The following is a 23,253-nucleotide window of genomic DNA, read 5'->3' on the forward strand; positions in this document are numbered from 1 at the left end:
GTGATGCATGGCGTGCACGGTGCCTGCCCAGTGTAGGGCGATGCTGGTCTCTTAAGACCGGTGTGGGACAAAAGGGGATTGCAGTTATAGCTCGATTAGAGAAATAGTCAGCAGACAACAAAGCGTTTCCAGGTTCTCTCACACTTGAGGAAGGAAAGAAAGAAAGGAAGGAAGGAAGGAGGTTGCACTCAGACCCCTGCTGCAATCCCTACTGAAGGCCAAGTGTGGATAGAGGAAGATGGACACAGAGCGTGAGTGGTCTACAGCTTTGGCTGAGGTCACTTCCTCCTCATGGGCAAACAGTGCACCCTTTGAGTGGGCCCCAGACTGATGAAGTGAATTAGATATTGTCCAAGGGACTAGAGCCGTGCGGTGCTGCTCAGCGGATGTTTCCTTGCGTAGAGTACTATTGTAGCCCTGGAACCTCCCGGTCCTGCAAGGTGAAACGAAGCCACAGAGCAGGGGTCCCATCGCGATTGGCATAACCTATATAGTATACAGAGTCGGCTCTGAGTTTGACATACGTGATGCAGTGTGTCCCCACCATCTTCTAACACACAATCAAGTGCCTCCATCTGTTGTTTTGCCATATCTCACAAAGACACAAACCCTTAGAGCCAGTCAACTATTTTATATAAAACATATGACATCGGTGAAGTCTACAGCCCCACTAGGGGATACAATAGATTATTCCTTCTCACAGCTTGAGCTCCATATATTCAAATAAAATAACACTTCCAGTGCAACATCACGTGACACCATCATCTCTTTCAGGCTTCGTAACCACTTAGCATCATCCTACTTTCAGACCTCCATAATCTGAAGTCAGCAAACGGTCACAAATACACTTGTTCAAGAAAACGTACACCATCGCTCAGCTGCAGTGGTTCCAACACAGAGGAATAGGGTAGAATTAGCAGGACATCACCCAGCTGCTGGGGTTCTTCTCACACTGGGCTCTCTCGTCAATCCTTGTCCCAGCCTCCGTTGCTTCCCATCTTTCGAGGCTCAAACACCACATAACAATGGGACCGATACGGGGAGAAGCAGGGTGGCAGACGCACTGAGGAAACACCGCATTCCTTCAAGGGTTTGGGATACCACTGACTCCCAACTTGGGACATGAGAAACTTGAACTTTGATCATTTAGCTATGGAAAGTGAGCAAAGGACGTGTAGGACATGCTTAACATGTACCCTGGGATGTAGATGACAGAGGATTCTTGACTGTGGATGAGTGTTTGAAAAGTTTCAGCACTCCGTCCATCATCTCCTTGGGTTTGCTTTGTTCGCCCTAAGTTGGCAGGGTATGCCCAGACGTGGGTCCCTTCCTCACTTTGCCACTGGATTCAAGCTAGTCTGGCTAATGAGGGCTGTTAGCCCGAAACTGTTCTCAGGATGCTTGTTTCTGGTCCAGAAAAGGCATGGCTTGGCAGTTCGGGCTGGACTGTTCCCATGAGGCACAGGGTCAAGACTTATTTGCATATAGCTGTGTCTGAACTGGGGTGGCGAGGTGAGCTAAAGAACGATGATGGATTCAACCCAGATCTGTGACTGGGGGTGAGGGTTTGAAAAATGTCAGCGCTCTGTCTATCATCTCCTTGTGTTTGCTTTGTTCGCCCTAAGTTGGCAGGGTATGCCCAGACATGGGTCCCTTCCTCACTTTGCCACTGGATTCAAGCTAGCCTGGCTGATGAGGGATGTTAGCCCGAAACCGGTCCCAGGATGCTTGTTTCCGGTCCAGGGAAGACATGGCTTGGCAGTTCGGGCTGGACTGTTCCCATGAGGCACAGTGTCAAGCCTGATTTGCATATAGCTGTGTCTGAACTGGGGTGGTGAAGTGAGCTAAAGAACGATGATGGATTCAACCCAGATCTGTGACTGGGGGTGAGTGTTTGAAATGTTTCAGCGCTCTGTCCATCATCTCCTTGTGTTTGCTTTGGAGGATTCTTGATGCACATTCTAAACTCATAGTTTATGTGAAAGGAAGCAGGGGCACTTCAGTATAGGCTATTGGCATGCTCAACCGTAAGCGATAAAGAGGGTGAAGATACCTTGTCATTTTTGTTGGTTCCAAGCTACGGGGAGACACAGTGTTTGCATTGTGTAGAAGGTGCTCCTTGTGACTTCATTCACCAACATTAAGTCAGAGCTAATTTTTAATATAGTTGGCAGGGTAATGAGGTTCTTGGACCATATGACTATAGGCTGGTGTTTCAACTAATTTCCAATGGTCATGATCTCAGTTTTTGTCAGTGTTGAGTTTTAGTCTGCTATTCATCATCCATGCAACTATGGCACTGATGCTGTTGTCAGTGTTGACATGCAGAAGTCTTCTGTATTTATTGTCTATTTTTAACAAGACTCTTGTGTCATCTCATAGTTGTAACATGTAAGGTTGAATGAATTAATCAGATCTGGTAAGATAGGTAATTCGATGTTGAAAAGAAGATGAGCAATGATAGCAGGGGCGTAGCTTGGTCAGAACAACTGGGGGGTGTAAGATTCAGATTTCCCAACAATCATGTTGGCATAGCTTCTTAAAATGTGCTATGAGAAGCAGGGCACAAGGGGAGCTTAAGAGGTAGTGGGGAGAGAGAGAGGAGTGCAGATTGTTAGGGGTACTTAAAACACAATAGTCTTAGAAGGAGGGAGGGAGTGAGAGGAAGTAAGGGAGGGAGAGAGCGCTGGGCTGTTTGCAGTAGGATATGGTCCATTATAGAGTGATTCCACACATGCACCATGTTGAGGTCAGATTAATAAACACTGGTGGTGGACTGAGTCGAAGCTCTGATCACTCCAGTAGCAGTAGTGCAGCAACACCAATATGGCCCACAGTACATTTTAGGTTCTCTCATAGGGTTATGAGGGCTGTCTCTGAGCCTGTGTTTGGTCCGAACTCAAACTGCTGATGTGACAGGTCACTTTCCACAATGATGTGAAAAAGGTGGGTAAAGACCGCTCTTTCAATCAGTTTAACTAGGAAAGGGGGCAAGGGAAATTGGTCTGTATTTTGCTGGGATGACTGGGTCAGGAGAGTTTCATAGAGAGGTTGCAAATACTGAAAATGAGCAGCGGCCAATCTCTGGCAGTGGAACTGGGTGATCAAAGTAAACCAAGATCACAAAAAATACAGGTCTTGCTAAGAGAGTTAGTATTTGGCAAGTTGGTCTTAGTGCCCTTTGCAGAGGAGAGGGTGGATATGTCACCACATCTCATGACAAACAGGCTGAAAAAGACATCAGGAAAATTCTAGTATGCTTTCGTTTGAATTTATTAAGCATGCCCATACCATTAAAGTCCATCATGTTGCCTAGGAACACAAACTGTAGGATGGGCAGTTGTTGTATGAAGCGATTCTTCCAAATGATAGAAGAGACAGCTCTTATACTTGTTTTATGCTATATGCCCAGGGCCGGACTGGCCGTAGCGGGCACCGGGCAATCCCCCGGTGCGCCGCACGGGTGGGGGCCAGTTTTGGGCCCCTGGGGGCCGTTTTTGTTACAGGGCCGTTTTTGCAGCATAGCTGTAAAATCGTCCCTGTAACAAAATCGGCCGAAAACCGGCCCTGGCAAAGAGCTCAGCTGCACCCCCAAGCTCCCGGGGGGGCCGGCCGAGCACTTTGTCAGGGACGGTTTTGGTTCCCAGTCCGGCCCTGTATATGCCTTGGTTTCAGTGGAATGGGTTGAGGAATTACAGAGTTATGGTTTAAGAAGAGAGGCTTTGGTTCTCTGCTTCAGACATCCAGCGCCTCATGCACTGCCTACATATCGTCCAGACCTGAATGTCCAGTGCCTAACTGAAGCTCAGCCAGAATTCCTGTTATATTACAAGAAAAAGTACATACCTGGCTCAATGTCATGAACCTTGATGGCTCGAACCTCAACTTTCTCTGCATGCAAACTCACTTGGATTCACCCTACACACCAACCACACCCTGAAGGATCATATTGCAAAAAAACAAATACAGCCTGGTACCAGCTCTCTCCTAAAGAAAGGGAAACTGTTTCTTTCAGAAAACATCTTCAATACTGCTGTTCACAACCTTGTACATTCCCAACTGGATGGTGGAAATGCCCTGCTCCATGGCCTTTTAGACTCCACACTGGTACCCAGCAGGGTCACCTACATGCCTTATTCAGGGTCTGAAGAAATATTATCAGATCACCACCCATCCTGCTTGAACTCCATTACCAATTAGCTCCCCTTGATGGCCAACACCATCTTCAAAACCAGCTGCATCATTTACAAAGCCATCACGACCAACACCCTAGCTTATTTTGCAGATAAGCTCTCTGCACATTTACAGCCAGCACACCATCAGACTGCGGACTAAGAAGTGTAAAAAAGAAAAAAACACACAAGTCAGCAGCCTTTTCCATCTATGCATTCAGGATTCAGAACAACGTCCCGTATTCATAAATGACTGCCTCAACGCTGCTCCAGTTTAGGAAAGAGTGAAGACTCACACCTTTAAAGAATACTATATCACAATACATTAACCGTCCATAACCCAGCTACCTCTCCTATCACTGGTTGACTTTATGCATGCCTTTGACCCCATACAGCGCTCCCTTGTCTTTTGGGTAGGGTTGTGCTATAGAATTACTGTACACATACAAAGACCTCTTGAATTTAGGAATTTTCAGGAAGGAAACATTGGATGATCTGAGGGATCTGCACAGCACATAGCAAGTCTAAGTTGGTTACAGAGTAACTCTGGAGCATCTTTATTTCATACCTAGTGAGTCTCACAGGCACTTTGGAAATCAACTCTCTTGAAGTTCATGAGCATCTAAGTTGATTATGTACATCAGGAACTGAGCTGGCAAGTTTTCTATGTAATAAAAGCACCCGAGTGGCTAGACAGGGGGAAACTGATGAATCCCACTATCAGAGTAAAAAGCTGTACAGCAAAAGGGTCCCTACTGCAGTGACTCTCTGGAGGATGCGTGAAATTTATTCCCCGAAGCATGGATAGAAAGAACTTGTCTTCAGTAGCCTGCATTATCTGAGGACTCCTGATACAAGCAGTGTGAAGAAGAGAGCGTCTACTGACATGGGCTATAGGGAACAATAACTTACAGGCTTATATTTGGGACTTTCTAGTACCAAAATAGAACAAACAGTTTAAGGAAGGGTACCCCAGATACTCACAACTGTTTAAAAACCTATAACAAGCATTAAAAATGCAATAGGTCTCACCTTTGATTAAGTTAAAGCCATTAGCTTTGCTATACAATACCATTAGCAAAGCAAATGGCTTTAACTTAATCAAAGGCAAGACCTATTGCATTTTTAATGCTTGTTAAGTCTGTTTGTTGTTTACAAGAGATCTTGCAACAACAGCGCATGTGCACTGTCAGCAGGCAAGACCTAAAATGTATCCCAGAAGTCTGCTGACCGAATAGGTCACGGGTGGGGGTACCACCTGACCTGTTTCATGCTCATCACTCTGCACTTGTAGCAGTGGCTCATACGTTCATGTCCTCGAGCCGCCTTGGATCCCTGCCACCGGAAGCCTGACCGGATCAATAACGGTTTGACCTTTGCTGTTGGGCGCCACTGGCAAGGAGCTCTTGAAGTGGTTACTGAGGAGCGATTTTGTGCCTTACAAAGCGCCTTCCCTCGGAGTTATGGCCACAGTTTACAGCAGGAGTTAAAATTCTCCTCCCATTGCGTTCCCTCTCTCTGGGTGGATCGATAGCCGGCACTCGGCTAATGACCTCTCTGTCCCCCGGCATGGAGCATCACTCACTGTGCCCAGGAGTCGGCAGACCCTCTTGGACACTGATTAATCACCTTCATTAGACACAGGGCCGCAGTCACAACATGGATCCTAACGCCCAGTGCAGCCTTCAGTGCACAGTGTGGAGTGAATACCTGCATGGGACGTGGGGCTGAGGTGCCCCCACAGAAATAGCCATGTCCTTCGGTTGTTTCCAGCTTTTCCATGCAGTATAACATCAAGCCAAGGTCTCATAGGTTATACCGCCCATTGCCAGCCCCTACTAATGCAGGGAACACCGATGACGTACAGAGGTCATAATATTATAACTAGACTTTGTTCTATTTTTTTTTTAACTAGACCTGAGAAGTCGGGTATGAGAGCGCTTTACACGAGCACCTGTTTAGACACATACATTTTAAGGGATTTGCCCAGAATCACAGGATGTTGAGCGTCGACTGGTTCCCCACGCTCTAGCCGTAAGGCTACATGCTCTCGTATCTGCTGGTACATACGGAGTTGATGACATCAACGTCACGCTGCATGTGATAATGTGAGGTTTTAAAATGGCTTTGAGTGAACTGCTAAGACGCTCACTTTATGAGGCAAAAAGCAATCCTGTGCAAACCGAGAGCCGAAGTCTCCGGAAGATACCATCCTTCTGCTTTTAGTAGCAGTCAGAGGACAAACAAGCTCCCATGAGCCTGTAGAGCACAAGTAAACAAGCAGCAGGGTGGATTAGATAAAAGCAAAGAACAAATGAGATCAGCACAATATAATAAAAATCATGGTAAATCTAAACCTTATAAAAGGATAAACCTACAAATTAAATATGCAGATATTTCCAGTGCATTTCCTAAATATTTACGTATACCAATAAAAACAAGAGACAAGCCCCCCCCCTCCGCTGCCTGCTAGGCAACCTGCGACGCTGGGCCAATCCCAGCGCGGGTTGCGGTGACGTCGGAGCTTACAGCAGATGAAGCTCCTGGCGGTGATCTCTTGTCTTTATGGGGCCATGTGTTTGAAACACATGGCCCCATAAACATAAGAAGCCTTTTACCACACACGTAAGTCAAGCGAGCCAGTCCAACTGGGACGGCTCTAAAAGAGAAAAGTGTACGTCAGTGGAAGCTCTTTTCCAATGGCTGGCCACCGTTTAGCATAAACGGTGACACCAGCCAATGGAAAAGAGGGGCGGGGCTTAGACCCCCGCTAGTGAAATCTACCCAAAAACATAAAATCTCCCAGCGAGACTGCACATGTCTGCGCAGCCTACGCTAGCCGAGACCTAAAATGCTAGTGCTGATCAGAGAGTCAAAGACAGAGAACAGGTGTGTCACAAGAAATTCACAACAACTGCCCATCTGGCCCTCCAGATGTCATAATTCCGATTGGAGAAAGGACAGCAGAAATAGTGGTGTATGCTTAGGGGTACAGTAAGATCCAGAGGTCATCACAACATGGCAGGAAATCCCCCAATTTTGCAGACAATCCCACTAGGCGGAGAAACGTTGACACCCTCTAAGACACTATGGCAGATAGCACCAGACTGGAAACAGACCTGAGGTTGTGAACACATCTAGCACATGCAGAGACCATAAAATTCTGGATACAGATAGACAATGTGAAGTCCCTAAAATCTCTCTATTATGTAATAGGGAGATATTACAAAGTGTGCTAACTTGGGCCCGTGTAGCTTGAGGGAGGATCCTAACCTGTTGTAGGGAATAATACATGAAATTAGCATAAGGTATCAATTCAATAGGAGTGAGTAAGGGGGAGTTGAGAAGAATAACAAATCAGGCCACCAGTGAGGAGATTTTTATATACCTGAGGGAAAACAATTCTGTCTCCCACTCGATAAACTCATGGATGGGAGAGGAGACCTTTCCCTATCTGGTGAGACTCCCCAGTATCAAGATGCAGCAAAGTCTCCCACGATTCCGATGTGGGTTAAATTACGCTTTTAAGACAGAAATATGTGGTACTCTGCTATATGATGCAAACATTTGTAAATTTGGCCTGAATATGAAGAGGAGATTTAAACCACATTCTAGTGGATTGTATGTGGTTTTCAGCCCAACAAAAGTCCTTTTTAAACCTATATTTTTAAAATATGATATTAGGAACAAGGGGCAAGCAATTAATTTATTGGCCGAAATGAGATTTTCTGATGTGACGTGTGCCTTAGGGCGATTCTTATTGTCAGTTGATATCTTCTTACAGTCAAACTGAGAAAATTCTGGTGAACCGTGTGAAGTTCTTGTCCAACTTTTTATAATGTTTTTAGAGAATGTAGCTTTTACTGGTTAGATGAATGGTATTATAACACATTTTATACCATGATTTAGGTTGAGTGTCTTATGTCGGATTTTATCAGTTGTATGGTGTTTTTAGGAATCCTTGTTTAAAAGACTACTGTCTGAATAAACATATATTTTGACTGAAAAGATCGCACCGTGCTAGAAAGAAGTTGTGTGAATATTAGAGAAGCATCTCCCATGAAGTTTGTCACAGTCAGCAAAGCAAGCCTAGAGGTAGTAGAACAGGTGAAGCCCAGTTCCCTTATTCATGCGGTCACAGAGGGAATGGAGGGAAAAGGAGGATTAACTCAGTGGATGAGCACTGACACAAGGCACATGCTGGAGCTAAAGAAATGTAGCTAGTGGTGGGCAGGGCAAATCTCATTTCTGGCACAGATAGAGTATGCTTCAGGTGGCGAGAGGGAAAATCCTCCTCGGTTGTACAAGGCTAATTGGGAAGATTGACTTAAAAGAGGGGCAAGCAAGAGCCTGTCAGTTCCCCATTGCTGAGATCAGTTAATGTTGCAATTGGCACACAGGATCCCTCTAGCCAGGTACATCAAGGTGAAATGACAGTGAGGGGCTGTCTTCTGACTCTTACTAGCCCAGAATGGGAGAAAGTGTGAAGAGGTACTGCTGCACCAGGCAATATAAATCTATCATCCGATAGGTCAAGAGGCAAGATAAAGCCCACTCTGACAGCAATGCCAATGGTGGAGGTGCCTGTTAAGGAGGTGGAGTTTGACATTGCTGGACCTCTGAACTCTCAAGCTCACTATGGACTCTACCTCAATGAATAAGTGTATATGTGTAACAGTAGAGAATGCTAAAAGGAACCCTGAAGCAGTATCTCTCAGGAGAATGACTGACCCATTCGAAGAGTGAGACATGAATTACAATCTTTGGAGGCAAGTGATTTCAGAAAGGTGAGGAATTTAAGTTCTTTAAGTGACTCTTTTGCCACTCTGTGAGATGTTCCATCTTCTTAGCCAAGAAGGATTAGGAAACAATTCCCAAATTACCCACAATGGGTTTAGTGGTACATGTGTTCCTTCTGGAAGTTAAATGTAATATTCACGCCAGCCGATAGTTAACCAAACAGTATTCTGATCAGAAGGCAACCATTGTCTATTAGCAGGAGAGCCAAGTGATATGGATAGCTGGGCCAACAAAGGCGTGGGCTTTGGAAGACAAGGGGCTGGCCCTTACATTAATCAGAAAAGATTAAGTTGGTCAGTTACTTCCCCCCCACAGAGGAGTCAAAACCCACAGAGTGCTCATGACATTAACCTCCTGTCAGCAGGAATAATGGTGGATTGGGTATGAGCAGCTCTCCTTCCTCTTCTCATGGATACAAAATTAACAACTTGGGTTCACGTGCCATTGGCATTGGTGACAGCATGCCTATCAAATGCACAACATCGCAGACATCCTGTAGTGCCTGCACTAGCATAAGAGCAGTGGGTGACTAGACTGAGGCACAATGAAACACTTCATTAGTCCTTGGTGAAGCCCAGTTCTACTTCTGCAGAGGGCAGAGTCGAAGGACTGGAGATTCTGTGTGGCCTACTGAGGACCACATTCTTCACAAAGACTCACCTCAGTTTACTAGTTCAATGACAAATCAGGGTCTTCTCTATTCATGAGCATTTTTGATTTCACCAGTGGTTATGGGTAAACTGCACTTACAATATGTGCCAGAAAAAGGCAAGCATAGCAACATCTGATGGTGAACTTCCATTGAGGGCCTTGTCCTATGGTTTGAAAAAAAGCCGCTGTTAAAGGCTGGTGAATAGAATGCTGGTGTAGATGGTTTTTGCTCTTCACCCACCTTGACAGCATAACCAATATCTCCTCTAGTTCACAGAACTCTATCATACATCTAGAGAAGGTGTTGTAGGCTTTACACTGAGGCAAATTCACCATAAAGACTAGGTGGTATAAGGTGTGCTTATGCTCAGTGGTGTATCTAGTGCCCCTACATTTGAGGAAAGATACCATATCTCCAGATAAAGTTCCAGGAGGCGTGGAAGGCAGTCACCCAAGCTAGTGATCCATGTGAATTTTGAATCATAGAGTATGAAAGTAGTATTGAGGATAATTCTGGTTCCAAAGTCCCTTTCCTTACAGAATGGAATTCTAAGTACCCTAAAAACATGAGCTGGACTGAATATTGTCAGAGGGCATTCTTGTGAGTGTAAGAGGGCCTCTGTTAAGTTTCTCAGTTGAAAGCATTTCAAGTTTGGAAAGGAATTCATGCTCTTCACTGATGGTCCAACCATGGAGTAAGAGCTGCCCTGGTCCAAGTAGACCAGGAGGGCCATCATCATACAAGGCCTTCATTAATCAGCAGCTAACCCTCCCCGCCCCCTAAACAAAAAACAGGAAGCTAACTGATTGAGAAGGATATTTTGTCATTTTTCAGGTCTCCGAAAGGTTTAGGCCTTACCTATTGAGATTAAAGTATGAATGCAACTATCCAGAATCGCTTAATTGTGATGAAGGGAGAAGAATTGCAGGTGTTGCTGTGGTCTAGTTAACCCTGGGGTATAAACTTGAGCCTACAATGCAAGTTAGTGACATGCCAAATGAATGATGACTTTCTTAAATGTTTGACCCACTTGAAGATGGAGTCTTGACTGATGTTGGAGAAGGATTGTACCATTCCTTTGTGTGGAAGGGTGATACATGAGGATATGAAGACTTGGCTATTTAGGCAAAACTGAACTGCAATTAACTATGTAGGCAAAACTGAACTGTAACGAAGCTTAGAGCAGGGTTAGTTGGTCTCTGCTGGAGGAATTTAGCACAGGGCCACTCCGTTAGGCATAACCAAGTGCATTACAAACCTCTAACATGACATAACACATAACCTACCCTCATGGCGAACTGTATCAAACATCTGTATATTCTGATCAGACCTGTGTACAGTGTACATAGTTGTGGTGCTGTCAGATTTTCTATGTTTGTATGTGGTGTTTAACCGGCTAAGAATGGCTATGTTGCTCCCTCATTGCTAAGGGGACCTGGACTAACATCCTCTATAATAAGTGGTAAGGCACCTTCAAACCAATTTTGGTGTTCTTGGTTTTTCTAATGATTTTTAAGTTGTGTAGTTGTTAGGAACTGCAGCTACAATATAAGCATGAAAAAGTATTGATGTTGCATTGCTGCTTTGAATACAACACATAAATAGAACACCCCTGTCCTGAATGCTTTGTGTGCCTCAACCACATCGGTAACGTTCTCACCCCAAGAGGGCAGTCCACGTTGTTGCAGCATTTGTGTAACCACATATCTGCAGTTTACAGGTATATTTGTTGCTGCTTCGTCGTCAGCCATATGAATATGTGGAATTCAGAGTGGGTACCTCTATGGGGTGATCCATTAAAAGGTTCCAGCTTGCACAACCTACAGCCAATACACAGGGGTTGCCTACTCAGCTGAAGAGGACTATTCCCCATCACCTCGGATGTCTCCGGTTAGTAGGTGAAAAGGGGTCTTTGAGTATACAAAAGAAAAATACTCGGGCGATCCATTAAATAAGATCCCAAGCTAGAACGTTGGTGGCACCATATCCTATAGCTTGTACTTTCTCAGTAAAAACAGTGCAGTTGTTGAACAACATAATCTTTTGGATTGTGCGAGCATGACTCCACGCACACCATCAGGATATGTTGGCCTATGTTCTGCTAGCTCACACTGCACCATCTGTACCCCAAACCTGTCAAGGTAACAAATGGAATGTGCAACCTCAGAACATAGCAATCACTAGAAGAACTCCACAGAGTGTGGAGGGGGGAACAGGAGGCACGGGGTGCTAGGAGCTAGCGGCCTCCATAACTACTATTGACCACAAGAAGCTGCTCCTAGTGTGATGTGACCTTACTACAATTGTGAGTCAAGTGTGGACATCTCACAAAAAGTGACGGACTGGCCTCACACACCACCTGGTGTCATGCTTCATCATCGGCCAGTCCTCGCCCTCCAAAACCTTCGTTTGATGGAGGGCGGGCATACACCTGGAGACAGGGATGCACTTCTAAACTAAAGAGTGGGGGCCCATGGGGTAGAACGTGAAGTTAAAAATCATTATAGTTACTACAAAGTGTTTTTAATGTGATCAGTAACTATATGATGCTAAAAACAAATAGCGGCAGGTGGGGTATATTAGGTGTCCCCTAGCCGTCTAGTGTTAGGTCGACATGTTTCTGCCTTCTTGGCCCGAGCGGGTCCAGGGCATTCATCAGGACCTAGGTTTACAAGAAGAGGGCTCCGGTCTTACCAACTCGTGGCAAGAGAAAACCACTGTGCAGGTGTGGCGAAGGCCACACTCCACTACCTAGATGGCTTCCAACTGTAAAGCCTATAGAAAAAATCAAAACAAACAAATGTATCTGTATACACAACTGTAGAAGAAAGGTCAAAGGTGAAAACATAAAAATTAAGATAAACGCATGCGTAATTTCCTTAAGGTGGGTGACTAATCACGTGACATGTGCCACTCTACGTGAGTACACAAACATGTTTGAGAGTCAAAAAGTGCTCTCATGAGGCTTACCCTAGTCAGAAAGACTACTTGCCACATGGGGGGATAAAGGAGGAGACACTCCTGTTCAGTCTACAGGGAGAGAAGAACGATACAGTAATGGTCAACAAACTGAAAATGCCCAGAACGTGGACCCTTGCAAAACCTGGAATCAGGATGGAACCACAATCATTCCACAATAAACCACACAGGGGTTAAAACAACGCAAAACCACCATTCATACTCTTACTATCTGAGGCAAGGTGTCCCGTGTTCAGCCTACGGTGTTGCTCCTTGTCCGCCCGAATTTGGGAGTGAGACCGCAGGGCAGGTTTAAATAGCGTGCTTAATTGGTAAATGGGAAACAGCCTGGAGTGATCACGGCTGTGCGGCAGTTCCTGGTGCGGTGCATCCGGGGTCCGGAATAATCGTGGTGGCGGCGCATGCAGTGCAGTGCCTGGTTGTGAAATGGCCGATTGTGCGGGCCTATTGGAGCGTCCAGGCTGAGTCTTGTGCCCAAATAAGGAACCAGTCAGGGGATCCGCCCAGGAAAGGCGGTCCCGTGTGGGCGTGCGCGTCAGAGGTTGTCCGGGCAACGTGGTGCACGCGTTCGGCGTGACTCCCGAGGATGAAAGCAACGCGTGCTAAGGTGCCCCGGGACGGGTTTGTGTTGTGAAAATTCAGCGGCACGTGTGCGCGTCCCAAGTCCGAAAGGGGCATGAAAGGGGAGATATCATCACCATATGCCGCTAAGACCCTGATGAAAGGTGAAAGGTCATTCATGCAGCGTTCGATTAGTGCGTTGATTCAAAGAGTTCGTGAGGGGGTGTGGCGGTTGCTAATGGCAACAGAAAAAGTGGAAGTAAACACCATGCCCTCTGCGTTGCTCTCTGTATATAATGGAAAATATCCCAGTGTAAATGGAGAGTCAGTCAGCTCCGGACAAGACCAGGGTGTCGCAGAAAACATGTATGATAAGTATGGTGTAATGCCCAAGTACCCCTGTCACTGCGATCATTTACTGGAGATCCCTGCGATGAAGGTAACAGAAACCAAAGGGTAGGCAGGTAGAGGGACAGGAGGTGTTAATAATGTGTAAGGGCAACTATCACATGATGGAAGGGATGCCCAGGTGTTCAAGGTAGGTGGAGAGGTCATCTAGTCAGATGGAGCCACGGTATATCGTCATTAAGTCCCTTTTCGTGGGACCGCAGGCGGAACACCCAGCGTTGTTCTCTGATGTGGAGAGCTCTTGAGAGATCAGCTTTGGTTTTATTCATGACCTCTAGGACTGTCCATCGCAGATCAGTGTCTTTGTGGTTCTTCTCCAAGAAATGGCGTGTGAGCTTTGTGTTTGTTTTCTTGCATCTTATGGTACTGCAGTGTTCATTGATACGTACCCTGATCTTTCTGGTTGTCATGCCAACGTACTGGAGTTGGCAGGGGCATTTTAGTAGGTAAACCACATTCTCAGTATTGCAGTTACTAAACTTGCGGAGTTGCCATGGTCTATCTGTGCCAATGTCGACTTCTTTGGTGTTAGAAGTGAGTTTGCATGAAATACACCCCCCGCACGTGAAGTGTCCCACTACTCGTGGTTGATCCCAGAGCCTCTGTTGTTCCGGTCCCTCTGCGGTTGGCATAGTGGCATGAACGAGTTGGTCTCGCAGATTTCTGTTACGTTTAAAGGCAAAAAGTGGAGGATCCCACTGCTTCCCTGCACTATTAAGGATATTCCATCTTTTCTTAATTATTTTCTGTACGGCATTAGAGGCAGGGGTAAATGTTGTAACACATACTGTTCTTTTGGTGTTCTCCTTTGTTGCATCCTCCAAAAGTGCTTCCCTAGGGTTGTTCCTGGCTCGTTTCCTGGCCCTGCGTATCATTTTTTGGGGGTAATGGCGGGCAGCAAGTTTTTCTTCAAGGTGGGATGCCTGTTCCTCAAAAGTTGGGGTGTCTGAGCAATTTCTCCTAACCCGAAGGAACTGTCCAACTGGGAGATTCTGTCGGAGGGCCTTGGGGTGGTAGCTTTCGTACAGTAGAAGGCTATTCCTATCCGTGGGCTTATTGTGCACTTTTGTTGTGAAACCATCATTTTCCATAGTGATGTCCAGGTCGAGGAAGATAGCGTGGTTCTTACTGATAGTGTGGGTGAACCTGAGGTGTACATCTTTACTGTTCACCCACCGGACAAAGTTCATCGCTTCTTCCTCTGATCCATTCCATATTATCAGCACATCATCTATGTAGCGCTTCCAAAGTCTCAGGTTCTGTAGGAAAGGATTATGTGGGTTGTATATGAAGTCCTCTTCAAACTGTTGTACGTACAGACAAGCCATACTAGGGGCAAAAGTGCTCCCCATTGAAGTCCCAGAGATCTGGTGGTAGATGACTTTCTCAAATTCGAAGAAGTTTTCCATTAACGCTATTTCCGCACATTCCATCACGAACTGCTGTGGTGTTAAGAAATCCCACTCCCTATTTATGATGATGTTTTCCACCACTTCCAATGTGCGCCTCTGTGGTATGCTCGTGTAGAGAGCTTCTATGTCCATGGTTATTAGCCAGTCGTTGGTTGGATCTACCGTGAGGTCTCTGAGGAGGCACAGGACGTCCTTCGTATCTCTGAGGTAGGATGCAGATTTTTGGACGATAGGGCGGAGGAACCAGTCACAAAATTGTGACAATGGTTCTAATATTGACCCTATTCCAGATACGATTGGTCTCCCAGGAGGAGGCGTCCTGTTTTTGTGGATTTTCGGGAGTGTGTAAAATTTAGGCATTCTTGGTTCTTCATTCACGAGGAAGTCTGCCTCATGTTTGGTTATCCAATCATTGCCGAGTGCTTCTGTGACCATGATCTTAATCCTGGTCGTCAGAGGACCGGTAGGGTCAGTCCTGTGTATGGTGTAGCTGTTTGAATCAGAGAGAAGTCTCAAGCATTCTTCTCTGTACATATCACTGTCCATGACCACAATGGCGCCCCCTTTGTCAGCTGGTTTTATTGTTAGGTCTTTATTGCTGCTCAGTTTCGCAAGGGCCGTGCGCTCCTTTCCCGTAAGGTTGTCAAACCCACGAGTGTTCTGGAAATCAATCTTCTCAATATCTTTAAGTACGGCCTGTTCAAAAGCAAGTATGTTACATGAAATGTTCTGGTTCGGGGGTTGGAAGGTGGATTTTCTCTTTAGCCCTGTGGACTTCTTCCCATTCTCGTCTGTAGTATCTTCAGTATCTCCGAAATAATCGCGGAGTTTGATTTTCCTGAAGAATTGAGCCAATTCCGTGTGAAGTGCAAAGGGGTCATTTCGGGGTGTGGGAACAAATCCCAGCCCTTTGGAAAGGACGGTTGTTTCGTCTTGTGAGAGTGTGTATTTACTGATATTCACTATATTGGTTACTCCCTGCTCGTCGAGGGCATCTCTCCTCTCCCTCTGCTCCTGGTCACTACGCCATGCTGTGGCTCTGGTTGGTCTTCCCACTGGACCCTCGTATTTCTTCGTTTTTGGCGTCCTCTCCCTCTGCCACGGCCCTGGAACAAAAAAGGCGGTTGGCCATGTGGAAAACCAAATCCTGGTTGGTAAAATGGTTGTGGCCAAAACCCGAAGGGTGGAGGTTGGGGTTGTGGACCCTGCATCATCGGATGGTGATAGCCCATAGGTTTCCTGAATTGTGGTCCTTGGCCCTCATCGCCGCTACTGTCACTTCTTTCCTCTCCAGAGCTGAACGTCCAGTTCTGGGGTGTTGGTCTAAACCGTTGTTTTCTCCCTGTTGGTTGAGGGGCTGGTTTATCATAGTGTTCGTCTGTGACGTACGGGTAGACAGTTTCCTTACTGAATTTTTGTACATCCTTACGGAGTTTAGTAAGTTTCGACTGTGTGAGGTATTCTTTATAATCAGAGTGATCTTTGTTGATCTCCTCCAGTTTCTTTTTAAAGGCTGAAAGCTGTACCGTTGCCTTAAGTCTACCCTCACTCTGTTGGATCTCAATCAGGAGTGCATCTGCCAGCTGTCTGGCGGTGTTTATAATGAGAATGAGCCAGTCCTTGGTGCACTTCCAGGCAATGCTCGACCAGTTAATTCTGAACTCTCTATTGTTGAGGAACAGTCGTGGTTCGTTGGTGACGATGAGACCTCTCGGGGCCGTGTTTTTTCGGAGGTATTCCGTCATAAACGCACCATGTAGTGCAGTGCGTATCTGTTCTTTTTTCTTAGAAGAAAGGGCTTCCCATTCATCTGAGTTTTTTACCGTGTTGGTGACTATGGTTTCCGCTAGGAGAGATGGTGTGTTAAGGATCTCCGCTAGGATCTCATCCCCGAAGGAGAGTTCGGTATCCATGGTGCAAGGTGGGTAAGGAGAGTGTGAAAAATTATCTCACACTTTAGAATGAACTATATTGGTTCAAAAGGCAGACGTAGAAGTGTCTGTCTGCTCGTTCCGGTCGTAATAATACGTGACTCAGAACATCACCCTATTTTAAAGGAATGGTACCCCAATAGTGTTCCCACAGCCGGCAGCTGTACATAAATAGCAATCACTAGAAGAACTCCACAGAGTGTGGAGGGGGGAACAGGAGGCACGGGGTGCTAGGAGCTAGCGGCCTCCATAACTACTATTGACCACAAGAAGCTGCTCCTAGTGTGATGTGACCTTACTACAATTGTGAGTCAAGTGTGGACATCTCACAAAAAGTGACGGACTGGCCTCACACACCACCTGGTGTCATGCTTCATCATCGGCCAGTCCTCGCCCTCCAAAACCTTCGTTTGATGGAGGGCGGGCATACACCTGGAGACAGGGATGCACTTCTAAACTAAAGAGTGGGGGCCCATGGGGTAGAACGTGAAGTTAAAAATCATTATAGTTACTACAAAGTGTTTTTAATGTGATCAGTAACTATATGATGCTAAAAACAAATAGCGGCAGGTGGGGTATATTAGGTGTCCCCTAGCCGTCTAGTGTTAGGTCGACATGTTTCTGCCTTCTTGGCCCGAGCGGGTCCAGGGCATTCATCAGGACCTAGGTTTACAAGAAGAGGGCTCCGGTCTTACCAACTCGTGGCAAGAGAAAACCACTGTGCAGGTGTGGCGAAGGCCACACTCCACTACCTAGATGGCTTCCAACTGTAAAGCCTATAGAAAAAATCAAAACAAACAAATGTATCTGTATACACAACTGTAGAAGAAAGGTCAAAGGTGAAAACATAAAAATTAAGATAAACGCATGCGTAATTTCCTTAAGGTGGGTGACTAATCACGTGACATGTGCCACTCTACGTGAGTACACAAACATGTTTGAGAGTCAAAAAGTGCTCTCATGAGGCTTACCCTAGTCAGAAAGACTACTTGCCACATGGGGGGATAAAGGAGGAGACACTCCTGTTCAGTCTACAGGGAGAGAAGAACGATACAGTAATGGTCAACAAACTGAAAATGCCCAGAACGTGGACCCTTGCAAAACCTGGAATCAGGATGGAACCACAATCATTCCACAATAAACCACACAGGGGTTAAAACAACGCAAAACCACCATTCATACTCTTACTATCTGAGGCAAGGTGTCCCGTGTTCAGCCTACGGTGTTGCTCCTTGTCCGCCCGAATTTGGGAGTGAGACCGCAGGGCAGGTTTAAATAGCGTGCTTAATTGGTAAATGGGAAACAGCCTGGAGTGATCACGGCTGTGCGGCAGTTCCTGGTGCGGTGCATCCGGGGTCCGGAATAATCGTGGTGGCGGCGCATGCAGTGCAGTGCCTGGTTGTGAAATGGCCGATTGTGCGGGCCTATTGGAGCGTCCAGGCTGAGTCTTGTGCCCAAATAAGGAACCAGTCAGGGGATCCGCCCAGGAAAGGCGGTCCCGTGTGGGCGTGCGCGTCAGAGGTTGTCCGGGCAACGTGGTGCACGCGTTCGGCGTGACTCCCGAGGATGAAAGCAACGCGTGCTAAGGTGCCCCGGGACGGGTTTGTGTTGTGAAAATTCAGCGGCACGTGTGCGCGTCCCAAGTCCGAAAGGGGCATGAAAGGGGAGATATCATCACCATATGCCGCTAAGACCCTGATGAAAGGTGAAAGGTCATTCATGCAGCGTTCGATTAGTGCGTTGATTCAAAGAGTTCGTGAGGGGGTGTGGCGGTTGCTAATGGCAACAGAAAAAGTGGAAGTAAACACCATGCCCTCTGCGTTGCTCTCTGTATATAATGGAAAATATCCCAGTGTAAATGGAGAGTCAGTCAGCTCCGGACAAGACCAGGGTGTCGCAGAAAACATGTATGATAAGTATGGTGTAATGCCCAAGTACCCCTGTCACTGCGATCATTTACTGGAGATCCCTGCGATGAAGGTAACAGAAACCAAAGGGTAGGCAGGTAGAGGGACAGGAGGTGTTAATAATGTGTAAGGGCAACTATCACATGATGGAAGGGATGCCCAGGTGTTCAAGGTAGGTGGAGAGGTCATCTAGTCAGATGGAGCCACGGTATATCGTCATTAAGTCCCTTTTCGTGGGACCGCAGGCGGAACACCCAGCGTTGTTCTCTGATGTGGAGAGCTCTTGAGAGATCAGCTTTGGTTTTATTCATGACCTCTAGGACTGTCCATCGCAGATCAGTGTCTTTGTGGTTCTTCTCCAAGAAATGGCGTGTGAGCTTTGTGTTTGTTTTCTTGCATCTTATGGTACTGCAGTGTTCATTGATACGTACCCTGATCTTTCTGGTTGTCATGCCAACGTACTGGAGTTGGCAGGGGCATTTTAGTAGGTAAACCACATTCTCAGTATTGCAGTTACTAAACTTGCGGAGTTGCCATGGTCTATCTGTGCCAATGTCGACTTCTTTGGTGTTAGAAGTGAGTTTGCATGAAATACACCCCCCGCACGTGAAGTGTCCCACTACTCGTGGTTGATCCCAGAGCCTCTGTTGTTCCGGTCCCTCTGCGGTTGGCATAGTGGCATGAACGAGTTGGTCTCGCAGATTTCTGTTACGTTTAAAGGCAAAAAGTGGAGGATCCCACTGCTTCCCTGCACTATTAAGGATATTCCATCTTTTCTTAATTATTTTCTGTACGGCATTAGAGGCAGGGGTAAATGTTGTAACACATACTGTTCTTTTGGTGTTCTCCTTTGTTGCATCCTCCAAAAGTGCTTCCCTAGGGTTGTTCCTGGCTCGTTTCCTGGCCCTGCGTATCATTTTTTGGGGGTAATGGCGGGCAGCAAGTTTTTCTTCAAGGTGGGATGCCTGTTCCTCAAAAGTTGGGGTGTCTGAGCAATTTCTCCTAACCCGAAGGAACTGTCCAACTGGGAGATTCTGTCGGAGGGCCTTGGGGTGGTAGCTTTCGTACAGTAGAAGGCTATTCCTATCCGTGGGCTTATTGTGCACTTTTGTTGTGAAACCATCATTTTCCATAGTGATGTCCAGGTCGAGGAAGATAGCGTGGTTCTTACTGATAGTGTGGGTGAACCTGAGGTGTACATCTTTACTGTTCACCCACCGGACAAAGTTCATCGCTTCTTCCTCTGATCCATTCCATATTATCAGCACATCATCTATGTAGCGCTTCCAAAGTCTCAGGTTCTGTAGGAAAGGATTATGTGGGTTGTATATGAAGTCCTCTTCAAACTGTTGTACGTACAGACAAGCCATACTAGGGGCAAAAGTGCTCCCCATTGAAGTCCCAGAGATCTGGTGGTAGATGACTTTCTCAAATTCGAAGAAGTTTTCCATTAACGCTATTTCCGCACATTCCATCACGAACTGCTGTGGTGTTAAGAAATCCCACTCCCTATTTATGATGATGTTTTCCACCACTTCCAATGTGCGCCTCTGTGGTATGCTCGTGTAGAGAGCTTCTATGTCCATGGTTATTAGCCAGTCGTTGGTTGGATCTACCGTGAGGTCTCTGAGGAGGCACAGGACGTCCTTCGTATCTCTGAGGTAGGATGCAGATTTTTGGACGATAGGGCGGAGGAACCAGTCACAAAATTGTGACAATGGTTCTAATATTGACCCTATTCCAGATACGATTGGTCTCCCAGGAGGAGGCGTCCTGTTTTTGTGGATTTTCGGGAGTGTGTAAAATTTAGGCATTCTTGGTTCTTCATTCACGAGGAAGTCTGCCTCATGTTTGGTTATCCAATCATTGCCGAGTGCTTCTGTGACCATGATCTTAATCCTGGTCGTCAGAGGACCGGTAGGGTCAGTCCTGTGTATGGTGTAGCTGTTTGAATCAGAGAGAAGTCTCAAGCATTCTTCTCTGTACATATCACTGTCCATGACCACAATGGCGCCCCCTTTGTCAGCTGGTTTTATTGTTAGGTCTTTATTGCTGCTCAGTTTCGCAAGGGCCGTGCGCTCCTTTCCCGTAAGGTTGTCAAACCCACGAGTGTTCTGGAAATCAATCTTCTCAATATCTTTAAGTACGGCCTGTTCAAAAGCAAGTATGTTACATGAAATGTTCTGGTTCGGGGGTTGGAAGGTGGATTTTCTCTTTAGCCCTGTGGACTTCTTCCCATTCTCGTCTGTAGTATCTTCAGTATCTCCGAAATAATCGCGGAGTTTGATTTTCCTGAAGAATTGAGCCAATTCCGTGTGAAGTGCAAAGGGGTCATTTCGGGGTGTGGGAACAAATCCCAGCCCTTTGGAAAGGACGGTTGTTTCGTCTTGTGAGAGTGTGTATTTACTGATATTCACTACCTCAGAACATGACAACCCTGACTTCCCAAGGAAATCATGGTAACAGATCTAGAACGTTTTCATTTGGTTACACATCCATACCGAAAGACATACACAAGAAATGCACAACTTGTAGTTTCAATATTTACAGAAGCATTGCGATTCTCGAGTAAAATATGTGTGCCGCAATAATCAATAGTAAGAAACAGAATAACGACCAGCATTATGAGAATGGTGAAAAAGATAAACAGTTCAACCATTTTGCTGTAACAGAGAATGTATGCTTGCATATAAGTACTGTTATACATTTCATACTCCTACCTAGCCCTACCTATCCTAGTGTGCGTAGGTTGAGTAAATCTGCCAAATCCCTGTAGTGTGATCTCACTTCCTGTTACCTGCAGGTAAGTGTCATCAGAGTGCCCTTCTTCGTGGAAAGCTGGGCATCATCCCTCGCAAGAGGAAATCAGGAATCAGCTGGGCTAGAATTCTGGCATGGGTCGACCTCATCAGTGCTAGCAAAATACTCCTCTGTCTAAATAAGGAAGTGATGCTGTTTATATAACAAACATCACCCATGTTGCCAAGCCAAAGCCCCAGTCAAGCCGCTATTGTTTGTTCTATTATGATAGCTCTGTCGCTGAATGCCAAAACAAATAGCAACATTTTGCATGTTGAACTTAGCCCTTGTACAGAATGTTTAAGGTATTTGCTACTGTGCCTACAAAGTGGAATGTAAGCACAGCTTAGCTCAGAGAATATTATCCTGCACAGGATTGCAAACGGATGTCTGTCAAATGTCACTGTGTTTAAGAAAATAGTTAACTTAACAACGTGAGCATGTCAAATGGTGGTGTATCTAGGCAGGCCTATAATGTTACCACATAACACGCTAAACATGGTAAAAGTGCTGATACCAGATTTGGTAATTTAATTTACATATACCTAGGCAGCCTGTAAATCAAATATTATTAGTGGGCAGCTGCACTTATTAAATTATGCTAGGCCTAAACTATCCCTTTTAATACTTATGAGGACCCCCCCCCAAGGTATACCCAAAGGCTCACAGGGCAGGATGCATGCTAATTAAAAATGAGGACATGTGTTTAGTTTTTACATGTCCTGACAGTGAAAAGCTCCTAAAGTTGTGCTTTTCTTCTGCTGTAAAGCAGTCTCTCCCATAGACTAATACTAGGTTACCTTATTACACTTACTAACTGCTAACTCGAGTTTGGGATTAGATAGAGAGATGCTGTTTACACTCAAATGAATTGTAACTCAGTGGTGATTGGTGAACCTTGAAAGTGGTGTGGCATGAGGGCATAAGATGTAATTGTGTCTGTTATCTTAGGGCAGTTTTTTTTTTTTATCAATGCCAGACCTGCAGTTTGTGTCTATCGGACAAAGCCACTAGTTCGAAGAATTGACATCATCTACCATTAATCCTATGAGCGTATACTTGCCTGTTTCAATTTGAGCTGTTAGTCAAACGGTCTATCCGATGGTATGCAGATTAAACCATAAAACCAGAAGCACTGCATTTAGTCTGCATTTGTCAGGGTCTCTGGAATTATGCAATTTTACAGCAGCTGTGTTTTTCACATAACTATGGATTTGCCGCATAAGCCATGTAACTCATCGCCTGTGGTATAATCTGTGGATTTTAACAAAAACGAATTTGCAAAGGTTGACTGGTCACCTTTCTGATGCTTATTGGTATATCTGGGTGATAAACTGGTACTAATAGGGTGAAACCAATGCCCAGACAGTGTTAACAAATGTAGAAATGCCAGAATAATGAAGTAATCCTATCACACAATGTGTCGAGTTGCGCTGAATGATTTTCCTTGCCATATAATTTGGCACCCAAGGGTTTATGAGTGCAGCATGCCATGGCAACGTTTTCCAACTATTGTCTGGAAGGGATAAAGAAACTAAAAATGCAGACAAATATTTTAAAGCCAAAGACAAAACCTTAATCCGCCACTTTGGGGCCAGTGTTGTGCCTCAGAAGAACAGAGTGGTAAACTCT

General features: G+C 45.7%; 1 protein-coding gene across 1 annotated transcript in view; it reads right to left on the reverse strand.

The window, feature by feature from the left end:
* Positions 1-23,253, reverse strand: part of STRIP2 (striatin interacting protein 2) — a 253,346-nt gene that overhangs the window by 184,420 nt on the left and 45,673 nt on the right. The gene's annotated exons all lie outside the window — the stretch shown is intronic.

Source organism: Triturus cristatus, chromosome 4_1, assembly GCF_964204655.1.
Source record: "Triturus cristatus chromosome 4_1, aTriCri1.1, whole genome shotgun sequence".
NCBI classification, from domain to species: domain Eukaryota; kingdom Metazoa; phylum Chordata; class Amphibia; order Caudata; family Salamandridae; genus Triturus; species Triturus cristatus.